We start from the raw sequence: 18191 nt of genomic DNA, 5'->3' as shown, positions 1-18191 counted from the left end.
TGTATCCTGAGACTTTGCTGACGTTGCTTATCAGCTTAAGGAGATTTTGGGCTGAGACAATGGGGTTTTCTAAATATACAATCATGTCATCTGCAAAGAGGGACAATTTGACTTCTTCTTTTCCTAACTGAATACCCTTGATTTCTTTCTCTTGCCTGATTGCCCTAGCCAGAACTTCCAACACTATGTTGAATAGAAGTGGTGAGAGAGGGCATCCCTGTCTTGTGCCAGTTTTCAAAGGGATTGCTTCCAGTTTTTGCCCATTCAGTATGATATTGGCTGTGGGTCTGTCATAAATAGCTCTTATGATTTTGAGATACATTCCATCAATACCGAATTTATTGAGAGTTTTTAGCATGAAGGGCTGTTGAATTTTGTCAAAGGCCTTTTCTGCATCTATTGAGATAATCATGTGGTTTTTGTCTTTGGTTCTGTTTATATGCTGGATTACATTTATTGATTTGTGTATGTTGAACCAGCCTTGCCTCCCAGGGATGAAGCCCACTTGATTATGGTGGATAAGCTTTTTGATGTGCTGCTGGTTTCGGTTTGCCAGTATTTTATTGAGGATTTTTGCATCGATGTTCATCAGGGATGTTGGTCTAAAATTCTCTTTTTTTTGTTGTGTCTCTGCCAGGTTTTGGTATCAGGATGATGTTGGCCTCCTAAAATGAGCTAGGGAGGATTCCCTTTTTTTCTATTGATTGGAATATTTTCAGAAGGAATGGTACCAGCTCCTGCTTGTACCTCTGGTAGAATTCGGCTGTGAATCCGTCTGGTCCTGGATCTTTTTTGGTTGCTAGGCTATTAATTATTGCCTCAATTTCAGAGCCTGCTATTGGTCTATTCAGGGATTCAACTTCTTCCTGGTTTAGTCTTGGGAGAGTGTAAGTGTCCAGGAAATTATCCATTTCTTCTAGATTTTCTAGTTTATTTGCGTATAGGTGTTTATAGTATTCTCTGATGGTAGTTTATATTTCTGTGGTGTCGGTGGTGATACCCCCTTTATCATTTTTAATTGCGTCGATTTGATTCTTCTCTCTTTTCTTCTTTATTAGTCTTGCTAGCGGTCTATCAATTTTGTTGATCTTTTCAAAAAACCAGCTTCTGGATTCATTGATTTTTTTGGAGGGTTTTTTGTGTCTCTATCTCCTTCAGTTCTGCTCTGATCTTAGTTATTTCTTGCCTTCTGCTACCTTTTGAATGTATTTGTTCTTGCTTCTCTAGTTCTTTTAATTGTGATATTAGGGTGTCAATTTTAGATCTTTCCTGCTTTCTCTTGTGGGCATTTAGTGCTATAAATTTCCCTCTACACACTGCTTTAAATGTGTCCCAGAGATTCTGGTGTGTTGTATCTTTGTTCTCATTGGTTTCAAAGAACATCTTTATTTCTGCCTTCATTTCGTTATGTACCCAGTAGTCATTCAGGAGCAGGTTATTCAGTTTCCATGTAGTTGAGCAGTTTTGATTGAGTTTCTTAGTCCTGAGTTCCCGTTTGATTGCACTGTGGTCTGAGAGACAGTTTGGTATAATTTCTGTTCTTTTACATTTGCTAAGAAGTGCTTTACTTCCAACTATGTGGTCAATTTTGGAATAAGTGTGATGTGGTGCTGAGAAGAATGTATATTCTGTTGATTTGGGGTGGAGAGTTCTATAGATGTCTATTAGGTCCGCTTGGTGCGGAGATGAGTTCAAGTCCTGGATATCCTTGTTAACTTTCTGTCTCGTTGATCTGTCTGATGTTGACAGTGGGGTGTTGAAGTCTCCCATTATTATTGTATGGGAGTCTAAGTCTCTTTGTAAGTCTCTAAGGACTTACTTTATGAATCTGGGTGCTCCTGTATTGGGTGCATATATATTTAGGATAGTTAGCTCTTCCTGATGAATTGATCCCTTTACCATTATGTAATGGCCTTCTTTGTCTCTTTTGATCTTTGATGGTTTCAAGTCTGTTTTATCAGAGACTAGGATTGCAACCCCTGCTTTTTTTTTGTTTTTCATTTTCTTGGTAGATCTTCCTCCATCCCTTTATTTTGAGCCTATGTGTGTCTCTGCATGTGAGATGGGTCTCCTGAATACAACAAACTGATGGGTCTTGACTCTATATCCAATTTGCCAGTCTGTGTCTTTTAATTGGACCGTTTAGTCCATTTATATTTAAGGTTAATATTGTTATGTGTGAACTTGATCCTGTCATTATGATGTTAGCTGGTTATTTTGCTCGTTAGTTGATGTAGTTTCTTCCTAGCATCGATGGACTTTACATTTTGGCATGTTTTTGCAATGGCTAGTACCGGTTATTCCTTTCCACGTTTATTGCTTCCTTCAGGATCTCTTGTAGGGCAGGCCTGGTGGTGACCAAATCTCTCAGCATTTGCTTGTCTGTAAAGGATTTTATTTCTCCTTCACTTGTGAAACTTAGTTTGGCTGGATATGAAATTCTGGGTTGAAAATTCTTTTCTTTAAGAATGTTGAATATTGGCCCCCACTCTCTTCTGGCTTGTAGAGTTTCTGCCAAGAGATCTGCTGTTAGTCTGATGGGCTTCCCTTTGTGTGTAACCCGACCTTTCTCTCTGGCTGCCCTTAACATTTTTTCCTTGATTTCAACTTTGGTGAATCTGACAATTATGTGTCTTGGAGTTGCTCTTCTCGAGGAGTATTTTTGTGGCGTTCTCTGTATTTCCTGAATTTGAATGTTGGCCTACCTTACTAGGTTGGGGAAGTTCTCCTGGATGATATCCTGCAGGGTGTTTTCCAACTTGGTTCCATTTTCCCCGTCACTTTCTGGCACACCAATCAGACGTAGATTTGGTCTTTTCACATAATCCCATATTTCTTGGAGGCTTTGTTCATTTCTTTTTACTCTTTTTTCTCTACAGTTCTCGCTTCATTTCGTTCATTTGATCTTAAATTGCTGATAATCTTTCTTCCAGTTGATCGAGTCGGTTACTGAAGCTTGTGCATTTGTCAGGTAGTTCCCGTGTCATGGTTTTCATCTCTATCAGTTCTTTTAAGGTCTTCTCTGCATTGAATTATTCTAGTTATCCATTCATCCATTCTTTTTTCAAGGTTTTTAGTTTCTTTGTGCTGGTTACGTAGTTCCTCCTTTAGCTCTGAGAAGTTTGATCAACTGAAGCCTTCTTCTTTCAGTTTGTCCAAGTCTTTCTCCGTCCAGCTTTGTTCCATTGCTGGCGATGAGCTGCGTTCCTTTCTAGGGGGAGATGCGCTCTGATTTTTTGAATTTCCAGCTTTCTGCACTGCTTTTTCCCCATCTTTGTGGTTTTATCTGTCTTTGGTCTTTGATGATGGTGACATACTGATGGGGTTTTGGTGTGGGTGTCCTTTCTGTTTGTTAGTTTTCCTTCCAACAGTCAGGACCCTCAGCTGCAGGTCTGTTGGAGTTTGCTTGAGGTCCGCTCCAGACCCTGTTTGCCTGGGTATCAGCAGCAGAGGCTGCAGAAGATAGAATATTGCTGAACAGCGAGTGTTGCTGTCTGATTCTTGCTCTGGAAGCTTCGTCTCAGGGTGTACCCAGCCGTGTGAGGTGTGATGTGTCGGTCTTCACCTAGTGGAGGATGTCTCCCAGTTAGGCTACTCAGGGGTCAGGGACCCACTTGAGCAGTCAGTCTGTCTGTTCTCAGATCTCAACTTCCATGCTAGGAGAGCCACTGCTCTCTTCAAAGTTGTCAGACAGGGACTTTTACATCTGCAGAGGTTTCTGCTGCTTTTTGTTTAGCTATGCCCTGTCCCCAGAGGTGGAATCTATAGAGGCAGGCAGGCCTCCTTGAGCTGCAGTGGGCTCTACCCAATTCAAGCTTCCTGGCGGCTTTGTTTATCTACTTAAGCCTCAGCAATGGCGGGCGCCCCTCCCCCAGCCTTGCTGCCGCCTTGCAGTTAGATCTCTGACTGCTGTGCTAGCAATGAAGGAGGCTCCGTGGGCTTGGGACCCTCTGGGCCAGGTGTGGGATATAGTCTCCTGGTGTGCAGTTTGCTAAGACCCTTGGTAAAGCACAGTATTAGGGTGGGAGTGACCCGATTTTCCAGGTGTTGTGTGTCTCAATTTCCCTTGGCTAGGAAAAGGAATTCCCTTCCCCCTTGCGCTTCCCAGGTGAGGCGATGCCTCACCCTGCTTCAACTCTCGCTGGTCAGGCTGCACCCACGGACCAGCATCGACTGTCCAACACACCCCAGTGAGATGAACCCGGTACCTCAGTTGAAAATGCAGAAATCACCCATCTTCTGTGTCGCTCACACTGGGAGCTGGAGGCTCAAGCTGTTCCTATTCGGCCATCTTGGGTGCCACTTCCAGATTTGCCTTTTAATAAAGTTAATTTGGTTATAGTAGGGAAAATTCAGTTGGGGGTGGGATCTGGAAGCAAGGGCTGCCTATTAAGGAGTTTATCTAATATGTTAAAATCTATTCCAGTAGTAGTCAAATATCTGTTGAGCACCTGTGTAAATATAAGGTGTGGGAATACAGAGGTATGTAAAACATATAATTCCTATTTTCAAGGAGTTTGTACTTTAAAATAACCGAGAACTTGGTAACAACAATATGAGGCAGTATACTAATGTTATGGCTTCTATCTTATAAAATGAGAGCAGATAAAGCTAAAATTAAGACTTGAAGCCAAAAGATCTTCACGGCTACAAAGCCCATATTCTTTCCAGGTATGCTACACTGCTTCCCATGTCGCTTATTACCACTTGATTTATTACCTGTATGTTACCTCAGAACGCTTGTGACATAAGATTAGAGTACAATTAAAATGATTTTCAACTTGGAATACCAAGTATCATATGATATCCACTCTGGCTTTCTCCAGGTGGTTTCTGTTGGATGGAATATAACCAGAAAAATAAATGTTGGTTAGAAAAATTGTCACAAGTGGCTGGCCAGGCTCTGTGGCTCACACCTGTAATCCCAGCACTTTGGGAGGCCGAGGCGTGTGGATCACCTGAGGTCAAGAATTCGAGACCAGCCTGGCCAACATAGTGAACCCCTGTCTCTACTAAAAATACAAAAATTAGCCGGACATGGTGGTGCGTGCCTGTAATTCTAGCTACTCAGAAGTCTGAGACAGGAGAATTGCTTGAACCTGAGAGGTGGAGGTTGCAGTGAGTCGAGAAGATAGCCCCACTGCAGTCCAGCCTGGGATACAGAGTGAGACTCTGTCTCAAAAAAAAAGAAAAAAGAAAAGAAAAATTGTTACAATGAAGAAGTTGTTATGAACAATCTTGAGATTAGTTTCTGTGAAACTTAGTATTGAACTGATAGGACAGTGGGGGACAAGATGTGTTATGTCATTAGATAACTAGATAGCATACTTATTAATGTTAAGGTTCTTCTTTCTATAAGTAGAGCAAGGAATGAAAAAAGGGCATGCACTTTTGCCTGTAAATAAAGAATTGGTGGTTTTTGATTATGTATTTGCTTTTATTTCCAGAAAGCAATTGTACAAATAAAGATTATTCTAGCCAGATGCTGTGGCTCACACCTGTAATCCCAACACTTTGGGAAGCTGAGGTGGGTGGATCACCTGAGATTGGGAGTTCAAGACCAGCCCGACCAATATGGAGAAATCCCGTCTCCAGTAAAAATACAAAAATAGTTGGACGTGGTGGCACATGCCTGTAATCCTGGCTACTCAGGAGGCTGAGGCAGGATAATCACTTGAACCTGGGAGGTGGAGGTTGCCGTGAGTAGAGATCGTGCCATTGTGCTCCAGCCTGGGCAATAAGAGCAAAACTCCGTCAGAATACATAAGATAGGATAGGATAGGACAGGACAGGACAGGACAGGACAGGACAGGACAGGACATCTGTCTTTCAACCATTCTAACTCTTAAATCTGTTAAACCAACTATTGAGACTCAGGCCTTACAAAGATGGCTAATTTATTCTTTGATCTCTTTCTATTTCTGTAAGACGTGTGTTTGCCTTGTGGTGACATTTTCTTACCTGTATGTTGATGTATTTGAGTAATCTTCTGAGAGTCTTTCTTGCTCTGAAATGTGACTTGACATGATATCTACAGAATTACTTAAAAAATTAGGATGTGATATTCTGATTGGAAAAACATTACTTATAAAATAGGAAGAGGTAGAAAGGAAGGATAAAGGTTGGGCTGATAATTTGGTATTACAGGATGAGGAGAAACAGGAAAACTCAGAGGGGATACTTATCTTTTAACTACTCAAAAACTCTGAATGTGGATTAAACGTCAGATGCATAAGGCAAGAGAAAATGAAAAATAATAAGGTTCCAATTCAGGGGTTTTATAGTCTAGTAGTCTTTTCTACTGATAATCCTTGAGAGAATTGAGTGTTAATGTGCTAAGCCAGAGGTTCTCAAAGTTAATGTGTATCACACGCACTTGGAATGCTTGTTAAAATGCACATTGCTGGGCCTCACCCCCCAAGTTTCTAATTCAGTAAGTCTGAATGAGGTCTGAGAGTTCATTTCGGACAAGTTCCCAAGTGCTGTTGCTAATTGCTGTTGTCTGTTGTATGAAATTATTTTGTTTCTCTTCTATGCCTTAAAATGGTACTGGTTATATGCAATCATTGGAAAAATTTTAGAAATCATTCCTCAAATCATTTTTCTGTATTCTGTGCTTTAGATGAGAAACACTGACGGAGAAACTTAGATAATTTTTTTAATTGATGAAATTAATTATAATTCCAAACCTCAGCTCATAAGAGAAGGTGAAAACAAAATTGAATAGACATAGAAAAATTAATCTGGCAGCCATTTGCAGGATGGACTGGAATGAGAAAAGACAGAGTGTAGGTTCTCTCATCCATCTACTATCTAGATTATGATTTAAATAATCATAAAAGAGATCTCTCCATCTGGAATTTTTGGCCCTTAGATGGAAGTAGCATCAACCACACATCAAAGGCCAGGTTTTTTGTTTGTTTTTTGGAGTTTTCATTTTTTGAGACAGAGTCTTGTTTTATTACCCAGGTTGGAGTACAGTGGTACGATCTTGCCTCACTGCAACTTCTGGCTCCCGGGCTCCTCTGATCCTCCGGTCTCAGCCTCCTGAGTAGCTGGGACCACAGATGCTTGCCACCACATCTGGCTAATTTTTGTGTATTTTTGGTGGAGATGGGTTTTGCCATGTTGCCCAGGCTGGTCTTGGACTCCTGAGCTCAAGCGAGCCACCTGCCTCAGCCTTCCAAAGTGCTGGGATTACAGGCGTGAGCCGCTGCACCTGGCCAAGGACCAGTTTTAAATATAGCACATGCCATAGTGTCCATGTGCTAGGTCGTAACCTAAAAGTTGTATAGTATTTGCCTTTCTCCATGGTTCTTACCACCTTCCTTATCAATACTCCTTACTTCTTCTTGTAGTTTCTGTATACTTCTGTCTCCCTAATTGGATTTCTGGCTTTTTTTTGTATTCGATTTGATATCTGTATATTAAATAATTTATGATTTCGAAGTCTAGATGGGCAGGATGAAAATCTCTGCATTTTAAATCTGGAAAAATATATAAGGAAATTATCAGGGGATTTATATCTTTGTAAATTTTTTATACAGCAATTTAATACCATGTATACATTGTCAACTTCCAAGTCGTATCTCTAACCCAGATCTCACATTTCAGCTTCAGACTAGTATATCCTTTTGCCTACCTAGTATCTAATAAGCTTCTCAAATGTAACTTGTTCAAATATAAGCATATTGTACCCCACATGCTCAAACCTCACCTCCCGCAGTCTTCCTCTCTCAGTAGTGGTAACCCCTTGCTTCCAGGTGCTCATGCCAGGACCTTGGAGTCATTCTTATTTTTGCCTTCTCTCTCACTTCTGCTTCCAATCTGTCAGTAGATTTTTTGGTTCTTACCTTCAGAGTACATCAAGAATCCGACTTAAGAATTCACCACCATCACTGCTACCTCCTGCCTTTAAGCTACCATCACCTTGTACTTGGATTGGTGCAGCTGCTTCCTAAATGATCTGCTTCTAGCCTTTCTTCTCACCCCCATTAGTCTTCTTAACAGACAGCTAGGCTGGTCCTGTTAAATGTAAGTCTGGTCATTTCACTTCTCTGCTAAAAACCTTCCAATGACTTCCCCTTTTACCGGGAATGAAAGGGTAGTGATTTACAGTGACCTTCAAGACCTTACCTAAACAGTTGCCTGCCCCTATTACTTCTCTCGAGTTCATATCCTACTAGTTTCTTCCTTACTCTATGCTACAGTAACACTGGCCTCCTTTTTGTTCCTTGAACACTTAGGGTATGGTCCTGTGTATGCACTGGCTATTTCCTCTATCTGGAATATTCTTTCCCCTAGATACCACATGGCTCACTACATCACCTTTAGCTCGTTGATGAAACATCGCTTTGGGCTTGGTCGGTGGCTCACCTGTAATCGCAACACTTTGGGAGGCTGAAGCAGGAGAATTCACTTGAGTCCAGGAATTCAAGACTAGCCTGGGCAACGTGGTGAGACCTCCCCTCTACAAAAGGTAAACAAAATTAGCTGGGCATGGTGGTACATGGCGGTAGTCCCAGCTACTCAGGAGGAGGCTGAAGTAGGAGAATCACTTGAGCCCGGGAGGCTGAGGGTGCCGAGTCATGATTGTGCCACTTTACTCCATAATGAGTCACAGAGTGAGACCCTGTCTCAAAAGAAAAAGAAAAGTCATTTTGGTAAGGGCTTTGCTGACTACCCTTTTAGACATTACAGCACCACAAAACTCTCCTTGCTGGCTTTATTTGAGAAAAAAATAAAAAGCAGTGAGTTTAGTTTATTTTGTTCCTGCTGCATTCCCCTTCACCTGCAGTAATGCCTAGCACATGATAGGTGGTTGATAAATAGTTGTTGCAGTTTATTATTTTAGCTGTCAAGAAGAGTATTCCTTTCCTCTGAGAAGTACACTGGAAAAAAATCCTGTAACTCTAACGTAGGCTACCAGTTATTGACTTCCAACATTTACTCTGCTTTCTTTTTTCTAAAATTGATAAAAGTCCTACACCTCTCTTGTTTGGATTTGAGATTACTCTGTTTGTTTTGTTTTGTTTTGTTTTGTTTGGCAACATACTACCCCTGGCATAAATCCTTTCATTCTCTCTAAGGTATATGAATTATTAGTTGCTATCATTGACTGTGATGATTGCTAACACTGGTAGAGATATTTTGGTATGCATTTTGCTTTTAGATGACTTTATGTCATGATTTATAACTTTAAAGCCATAGGTTTTTTTCAGATTCTCCAAGAAATGTTAATACCTATTTCTTCCTTTAAGCCTAGATTGAGAGTATTGTTCCTGTTTTGATTTTTGAGGGTTTTGTTCATTTTAGTATTTTTGTGTAGCTAGTGCTTAATAACTGCCTGAATTGGAGGAGTTAGGTTCCATGGAAGCACCTTGCTCTCTTACTCAAACTTGGATTTTATGTACTTGCTATGAAAGTCGTCATATGCTTCAGATTTTTCATTTCAGGTATTTTGCACTATTGTCAGATCATATTTTGAATCGTGTTCTAAATTTTCTATTTGAAAGAGTCATTGTAGCACTTAACGTTCATCCTGCTGCCATTTCTTCAGGATGTAGGGAAGCACAGTGACTCTAGTCTCACTTCTTCATATCTTAAAAGAGGTGTTACAGGCTGTTATACTTTGTCCTTCATTACTTCATTAAGATATGCAGAAAATAAGTGAATTCAAAGACATTAAGTCAAATACATAGGATTCCGGTTCTTATTTCTGATGTTGGAGAGGTTCTAGTCTCAGACTGGATCTATGACCTTGGCAACAGACAGTAGACATGGGAGCTCTTAACTCCCTCTTAAATGTAACTGTTATATTTTGTTGTTATGGCAATAGAATGTGCTTAATGCTAAGATTCCATATCTATAGCTGAAGATGTATACAGTATAAATTAATTCTTTTTCTCATATCCAAGCCAGGACTTGAATGTCAACATGCATAGTAATAGGGGCTTTGCTGAGAAAACAGATACTGCTACATGACTTAAGACACTCTGTAGAAAAAAAAGCCTAGGTTCAAAGATAAATACAACTTTACCCAAAATAGTGATAAATTAGAACCAACTTAAATGTAAAGCAAAAACTCAACTATCTGTATAGCAGAATTTGATTATTATTAAAATGTGTTCAAGGGGTAGTTAACCAAATGGAGAAATGTTCATGAGAAAGTAAGTACAAAAGAAAAGATTCCAAGTATATAACATGATCTGGTTCTGCAATTAAAAGAAGGCTATATACATACAGGAAAGAAGAAAATATACCAATATGTTGACACTGATTAATTCAGGATTTGGAGATTATAATGATCTTTTTATTTACTTCTTTATACTTTTCCATATATTTTCCAGTTTAGATAACTAACTATAATTTTATTATTTTTAAAAGAAAAAAAATTTTAGAAACAGATACAGCTGTGTGATTCTAGGCAAGTTAATTAATTAGTGATGACAGTGATAATGGCTACATTATACTGAGTACCTACTATTTAACTTACATTGTGTGTATTTTGCACATTTTATCACCCTTACTTCGTAATGGCCAAGCAAGGGAGGCCTAATTGTCTGCCTTTACATACTGGAAGAAAGACTCAAAAACTTTAAGTAGCTTGTAAGCTAATAAATTGTAGAGCCAGGATTCAAACCAAGATTTGTGTTCATAATTTTCTTAGTATACTATAAGGTCTTTCCAAAATGATTGAACTTCCAAAACCTGTGATTTCTTATTGTAAAATGCAGGCCAGGTTGTATGGGAATGAAATGACAGGAGGTACATAAACCACAGGATTAGGTTTTTACACATGTATTCTTCAAGCTTTATTATTAAATATGTTCATTTAACAACATTATCTAAGATTTAATTCTGTAATATTAAACTTGTAAGTTGCATTTCTTCAAAGAAGAGCAATGTTAGTCCATTGGTTAACATTTTGTCCTGTTTTTGTGTTTACACAGTACAGTTTTACAGTCATTTTTTGAAAGCTTGGATTACATAAAGATAAATGATACTGTGTTAAAAGAGGTAAAGCTTATATTTCTCACTTTCCTTGAAACATGTCTTAACAAACCTCATATTTTGCTGGGATTTGAAGGGACCTCTGTTCCTTACTTGAGTTCTGAACCATGTGAATAGCCAAAACAGTAAGCATATCCAGTTTTTTCTTCCCAGATTTGTTAATATCCCTGGGGTAGCTAAAGGTCAGGAATATTATTGCAAATGGAAAAGAAGTATTACTGTCAATACCTCTCTCAAGTTTCATACTTTTGTTTAGAAGTTAGTGTAAAAAAGTTGCTGAAACACCAAAGTATGATAGATTGGGTTCTGGCTGATAGTTACCATTATAGTCACCAAAATACATACATACATGTATAGATGTAGATTACTTACTCTTATGTTCATTGTTATGCTGTTGCTTATGGGTATAATGAACATACTTTCCAGAATATCCAGGACAAGTATGATTTCAAGTATTATTTAATATAGTTGGTCTCTCTATTAATTATGTGTCTTAATTTGGGATTTGGAAAATATGGACAGTATTATCTGTGGGAAATATAAAGAAGTATAAAACCATTGCCCACAAGTTTACAATTTGACTGGACAAATAAAATATTCCTTAAGACAGTGAACATATAAAAATTTTTTTCATGTGTTATATCTATTGAACAGTGTTCCATTGTATGATTAACCATCACTTATTTTATCTATCCTAGTGATGAACACCTAGATTATTCTGCATTTTAAGAAACAAACTTCAGGATAGTGTTTTTTTTTCCCCTGGAAGTGAAAAGGAGGGAAAGGGATTGTAGCAGAGGAAAAAGCTAAGTTACATGTTTAAAAAAATAAGAAATTTTACAGTTATGGGGGAAGAGGCAATGGCATCATGGACATGAAATAAATTAACGTTAATCATAGTAACAATTCAGAGGAGGAGGACAATATTTTCAGGAATCTTTCATTTGTCTTTTTTTTTTTTTTTTTTTAAATTTTGAGACAGTGTCTTGCCCTATCACCCAGGCTGGAGTGCAGTGGCGTGTTCTTGGCTCTTCTCTCTTGGCTTACCTCTCGAGTTCAAGCGATTCTTGTGTCTCAGCCTCCTGAGTAGCTGGGACTATAGGTGCATGCCACCACGCCTGGCTAATTTTTTTTTTTGTATTTTTAGTACAGGCAGGGTTTTTCCACTTGACCAGGCTGGTCTCGAACTCCTGGCCTCAAGTGAACTGCCTACCTTGGCCTCCCAAAGTGCTGGGATTACAGGCATAAGCCACTGTGCCCGGCCTAATTTGTCAATAAATATTTATTAAATTTTTTAATGTGCCAAAATGCTAGGTGCTGTTGTTACACCTGTGAATAAAACAATTATGGTCTCTGCCCTTAGCAAACTTATAACCTAGTAGGATAGACAAACACTAAACATATAAATAAATCAAATTTATAGCAAATGATTTGAAGGGATACATAGATCCAATGATAGAGTGATAACAGGATTAAAGACCAATTTATAGGGTGTTCAAAGAAAGTATCTCTGAGAACATGATATTTTTTATTTTATTTTGGAGATGGTCTTGTTCTGCTGCCCAGGAGAGAGTGCAGTGGTGCTATCATATCTCACTATAACTTCAAAATCCTGGGCTGAATCTATCTTCCTGCCTTCCTCCTTCCCAAGTTGCTAGGACTGCATGTGTGCATGCACTACCATACCTGGCTCATTTTTTTCACATTTTGTAGAGATGGAGTCTTGCTGTGTTACCCAGGCTGGTCTTGAACTCGTGGCCTCAAGCGATCTTACCATCACAAAGCACTGGAATTACAGGTATAAGCCACTACTCCCAGTGAAGGACATGATATTTAAGACAAAGTTGGAAGGATTAGAAGATGTTAAAGCCTAAGAATTGAGGAGGGAGTAATGATAAGAATATTTCAGGCAGAAGGAAGTGCGTATGAAAAGCCCTAAGGGTTAAAAGTAAAAAAAAAAAAAAAAAAAAAAGGAAAAAGAGTTGATATATTCGTGGAGCAAAAAAGGGGCCAGTGTAGCTGGAGCATACTAAGCACCTAAGCACGATGTGGGAGGAATTTGAATACTATTCTAATGCAGCTTCAAGCCATTTAATTATGCTGTAAAGCAAAACATAACTATTCTCTGACTGCTGTGTGGAAAATAGATTGTAGTGATGAGAGGGCAAAAGTAGAAATGGACAAATGAATGAGGCTGTTGAAGTTGTTAAGGTAAGAGGTGAAGGTGACCTGAGCTGGGATTATCCAAGAGATGGGAAGGTTTGGTCATATTCATAATATATTTTCAGACTAAGAAAGGACTCAAGGATGAGTTTTCTGTTATTGGCCTGAGGGAGCAGGTGACAATGTCATTTATGAGATGCGTAAGATTGGAGGAAGAATAGCTTGGTGGAAAGGATCAAAAGAATTGAGGTAACCAGTTACACCTCTAGTACAAGATGTCAAGTAGGCACTGTTACAGGAGTCTGGATTTCAGAACAGAGGTCAATAGTTCAGAAGTTAGGAATCATCTGTATATGTAAGTATATGTGGTATTTAAACTCCTAAAACAGAATGAGATGAACCAGGGGAAAATATAGTTGAAGAAGTAGGTGTGAGGCTTAGGAGCAAGCTCAGAGGACCTCCAACATTTAGATAAATTCCATCAGGAATCTGAGAACCAGGTGTCCAGTGAGGTTGGAGGAAAGACAGGAGTTCCTGGTATCTTGGTAGCTGAAACAGGGAAGTATTTCAGAAAGGAGGAGAGAACATTTGTTCAGAGGGCTGCTAAGAGTTCAGATAGGATGAGAGTAGGAGAAAATATACTGGATTCTGTGATACGATCAGCATCTAGTTAAGTGACAGAAACCGCAAAGTAATTTGAAAAGGGAAAGTTTAATATAAAGAATTATTTACTATAACAGGAGATTACCTACTGAGGGGAAAAGAGAACTTTAAAGAATATGTATATATATGTAGCAGATATAGGGAGCAACCGTTACTACTAGGCCTGAGGCAGTGCACCCAAGGAAGGAACAAATCTGAAAGAACCCTCCCTCCAGCACCCCTGGACTGAGATTCAGAAATCATTGGAAAGGGCATAACTATGGCCCTTGGGATGGCAGAGAAGTTCTCTAGGGTGCTGCACTCAACTCACCTGTAGAAAATCTTCCTCTGAGGGGCCAGGGAAAATAGCTCATGGGAAGTGCTCCACCAGCGAAACTCACTGGGGGCGCTGTGTGCTGCTGGAAAGCTACCTTGTATGGTGCTGGGGGAAAAAACTGTAGACCTCTCTGGGAGTCCACTCATGGGGGTGATAAGTGCTTAGAAGCCATCCTCCAGGATCCCAGGAGAAGTTGCCGACAGGAAAGTACCATTCACTATTAGCATCCATACACTGCAGAAGCCTACTGAGAGGAACAGAGCAAAACCAGGAAAAGAATCCTTTCTCCTGTAATGTCCCTCCCATATCCTCTACTGACAAAGTTTAACAGCATGACAGCCAGCAAAGGAAAGTAGTTTCCAATGCCCACCTTCATTATAGCGCAGCAGGTAATGGAGGATGAATTTTGAGTTGAGAGGCAATACGTTGACAGTTGGCACACATGGGATATTGCTGTTCATCTTGATAAACAGTCAGGGAGTGGTGAGACTAGAAGCCAGATTGCAGTGAGTTGAAGAGCAAATGGGAAATGATGAATGGAACAGGTATGTAAACAACTCTTTCAAGAAGAAGATATACTGTTAGGTAGAGCAGAGTTAAGGTGTAGTAGCTACTGTGTGGGATATTTGCAGAGTATTTGTTTCATTTAATTTTTTAGAATGTAAGAAACTTTTTGAATATACATACATACATACATAAAAACATACAAATCAAGAATACCGCTCAATAAATATTCACTAAGGTTTCATTAGCATCCATATCTAGATATAGAATATAACTAGTACTCCAGAAGCCTTCCCTCATCCATCCAGTGAAAATTATGCCTCCCAAGAGTAACTATTATCATGACTTCAACAACACAGTTTTACCGTTGTGGTTCTTCATATAAATGGAATCATGTAGTATATGCTAATCTATGTATTTTCATTCATTCTACTCCTAAATGATGTATATACTCCTAAAAATCTCCATAGAGATTTTTGTCTTGTATGTCTTTGTTTACACTGTGGTCATGAAGATGTTCCTTCATGTTTTCTTCTGAAAGCGTTATTGTTTTACTTTTCACATATACATCTGCAGTTTATCTGGAATTTGACTTTGGTGTGGGGTTTTGGGTAGAGTTCAAGATTATTTTTTCCGTGTGGATATGCAGTTGACCATGCATCTATTGAGAAGACCATCGTTTAAGCCAGAAGATTTTTTAATGATAGAAAATAACAAAACATGTTTACATGTTGATAGGTGATCTAGGCCTTTATCATTCTCTAGATTCTAGGGAAATGGTGGTATAGGAATGGGTTAAGATAAATGAGATAGTTTTTGGAAAGGAAGGAAAGGTTTTTGAAAAGGAAGGGAATCTGTTGCATAAATAGAACATATGCCTTTGCTTCTTTTTTTTTTTTTTTTTTTTTTTTTTGAGGCGGAGTTTCGCTCTGTCTCCCAGGCTTCCGGAGTGCAGTGGCCGGATCTCAGCTCACTGCAAGCTCCGCCTCCCGGGTTTACGCCATTCTCCTGCCTCAGCCTCCCGAGTAGCTGGGACTACAGGCGCCCGCCACCTCGCCCGGCTAGTTTTTTTTGTATTTTTTAGTAGAGATGGGGTTTCACCATGTTAGCCAGGATGGTCTCGATCTCCTGACCTCGTGATCCGCCCGTCTCGGCCTCCCAAAGCGCTGGGATTACAGGCTTGAGCCACCGCGCCCGGCCAGCCTTTGCTTCTAAAGATGTGCGCTTTCGTTGTGACAGGTAGAAGAGAAAAATGAGTTCAAGTACAGATTGGTTTGTAAATTTGACTATGAGGAGAGGAAAAAATTCTTTCTGTATACTTTTGTTTTGTTTATGAGATAAAGATGGGTCCTGAGAAGATACGTCAAGAAGGAAAGGTTTCTTTGCACATGGGTATTTACTTGTTTCAGTACCATTTGTTGAAAAACCTATTATTTCTCCATTGAGTTACTTTGTACCTGGAGTAGAACCAGCCCTACTAAACTATGCCTTGACTGTGGTGAAAAATTGGATTGTTCTTAATAGAGAAGTGATGGAACTGCTGTCAGGTAAATATATTTGGAATATAACGGAAGAAAGTATTTGTAGCCCCTTGATGTTTAAAGGCATATGATTGTATTTTTGCAAAATCAGCGAATTAAAAACTAAAGCGATCATATTATAAAAGGCATTATCTTCTTTTAGAATTTGTCTTTACTCCTTTTGGTGGAGGAGAGTACAGGGCCTCACTCTGTCGCCCAGACTGGAGTGCAGTGGTGCAATCTTGGCTCACTGCAACCTCCGCCTTCTGAGTTCAAGTGATCCTCCCACCTCAGGCTCCCTGTAGCTGGGATTAGAGGCGTGCACCAGCTCACCTGACTAATTTTTGTATTTTTACTAGAGACTGGGTTTCACCATGTTGCCCAGGCTTGTCTCTAACTCCTGGACCCAAGCGATCCTCCTACCTGGACCTCTCCCAAGTGCTGGGAATACAGCTGTGAGCCACTACACTTGGCCTGTCTTAATTGGTGTCCTTTGACTTAATAGTAACACTACCGCAATGGACTAGCTGTTTCCTTTTGGCTTGCATCTCATCTAGCTGTACCTTACATTAAGTTTTTGTTTAGTAAGTTTAAGGGATTTAAGGGAGAAATACCCTTCATTTTTAGAACAGCTTGTGGTAGAGTGTTTGGGGAAAGCATTACTCTAAAGTATAAATTATTCATCACAAGAAGATACTTTTGCAAATGTGGCAGTAGGCCACAGTGTTTTCCAGACTCTTCTTGATGTTTGACTTTAAACAGGAAGAGCATTAGAAGTATCTTTCATTTTATAATACAACTGAAAGTATTATGCAGTACCTATAGCATAGGTTCACTTTCTCCTGAAATCTCTTTTGTAATAGCATGTCTTACCCTGTTTCTTCAATTGAATCAGTGGGATAACATTGAGGGACAGGAAAATAATAAAATATTCCCTGATTCTAAACCAGTTTCCTTAGGTGAGGGCTATAGTTGTTCAGCAATATGAGTTTGGCTATTATCAGGTAAGCCTACGATTCAGAAATAATCTTTCACTTAAATTTTAAAAAGCAAGTAGAATCCAACAGAAAAGTAAATGTCTTTGTATTATCTTGTGATTTGTTCTTTTGGTAAGAGAAGGTATGTAGACCCACTAGAAAAGTGTCTTTGTGTTATCTAGTGCTTTCATTCACATACTGATTACTCAGTAATAGCATCTGAATTTGTGAAGAATATGTAAGTTTGTGATTTTTTGAGAAAGCTCTGTAAGGAAAACCCATTTACTGTTAACAAACATTTTATAGGACCCTGTTGCCCTTGTATAGACTAGAATTATTCTGACTTTATTCTGTATAAGCTTGTAGTAACTTGATTCATTGATACCTTCCAAGGGGTTAGCAGGCATCACCTAAAATATATTGGCTACCTTGGTGTTGTGTCTTCTTTCTTTCCTGTAACTGAAAGTATTCAACTATCTCTTCTATAACTATCTATAATACAGTTTCTGGTCTTTTTTTTTTTTTAATTATACTTTAAGTTCTAGGGTACATGAGTACAGCATGCAGGTTTGATACATAGGTATACATGTGCCATGTTGGTTTGCTGCACCCATCAACTCATCATTTACATTAGGTATTTCTCCCAATGCTGTCCCTCCCCAAGCCCCCCGCACCCCCGACAGGCCCCAGTGTGTGATGTTCCCTGCCCTGTGTCCAAGTGATCTCATTGTTCAATTCCCATCTATGAATGAGAACAGTTTCTGGTCTTTTAAAAAAATTTTTTTTTGGAGATAGGGTCTCACCCTTGTCACCCAAGCTGGAGTGCAGTGGTGTCATCACGGCGTACTGCAGCCTCGACTTCCTGGGCTCAAATGATCCTCCCACCTCAGCCACCCAAGTAGCTGGGACTGTAGGCGCATGCCACCATGCCTGGCTAATTTTTTAATTTTTTGTAGAGACAAGGTCTCGCTATGCTGCCTAGGCTGGTCTCTAACTCCTGGACTCAAGCGATCCTCCTGCCTCAGCCTCCCAAAG

The 18191-nt window shown here is 39.5% G+C and overlaps 1 protein-coding gene across 13 annotated transcripts in view; it reads left to right on the top strand.

The window, feature by feature from the left end:
- ANKIB1 (ankyrin repeat and IBR domain containing 1) overlaps window positions 1-18191 on the top strand; it is a 155963-nt gene that overhangs the window by 12404 nt on the left and 125368 nt on the right. For 3 of the 13 annotated variants that reach the window (XM_077994893.1, XM_077994891.1, XM_077994887.1), the window contains exon 2: window positions 8305-8479. The gene's annotated coding sequence lies outside the window, so the exon portion shown is untranslated. 13 annotated transcript variants of the gene reach the window in all.

The sequence above is a fragment of the Macaca mulatta genome, chromosome 3, assembly GCF_049350105.2.
Source record: "Macaca mulatta isolate MMU2019108-1 chromosome 3, T2T-MMU8v2.0, whole genome shotgun sequence".
In the NCBI taxonomy this organism is placed as follows: Eukaryota; Metazoa; Chordata; class Mammalia; order Primates; family Cercopithecidae; genus Macaca; species Macaca mulatta.
This window is presented reverse-complemented; position numbering and strand designations above follow the sequence as displayed.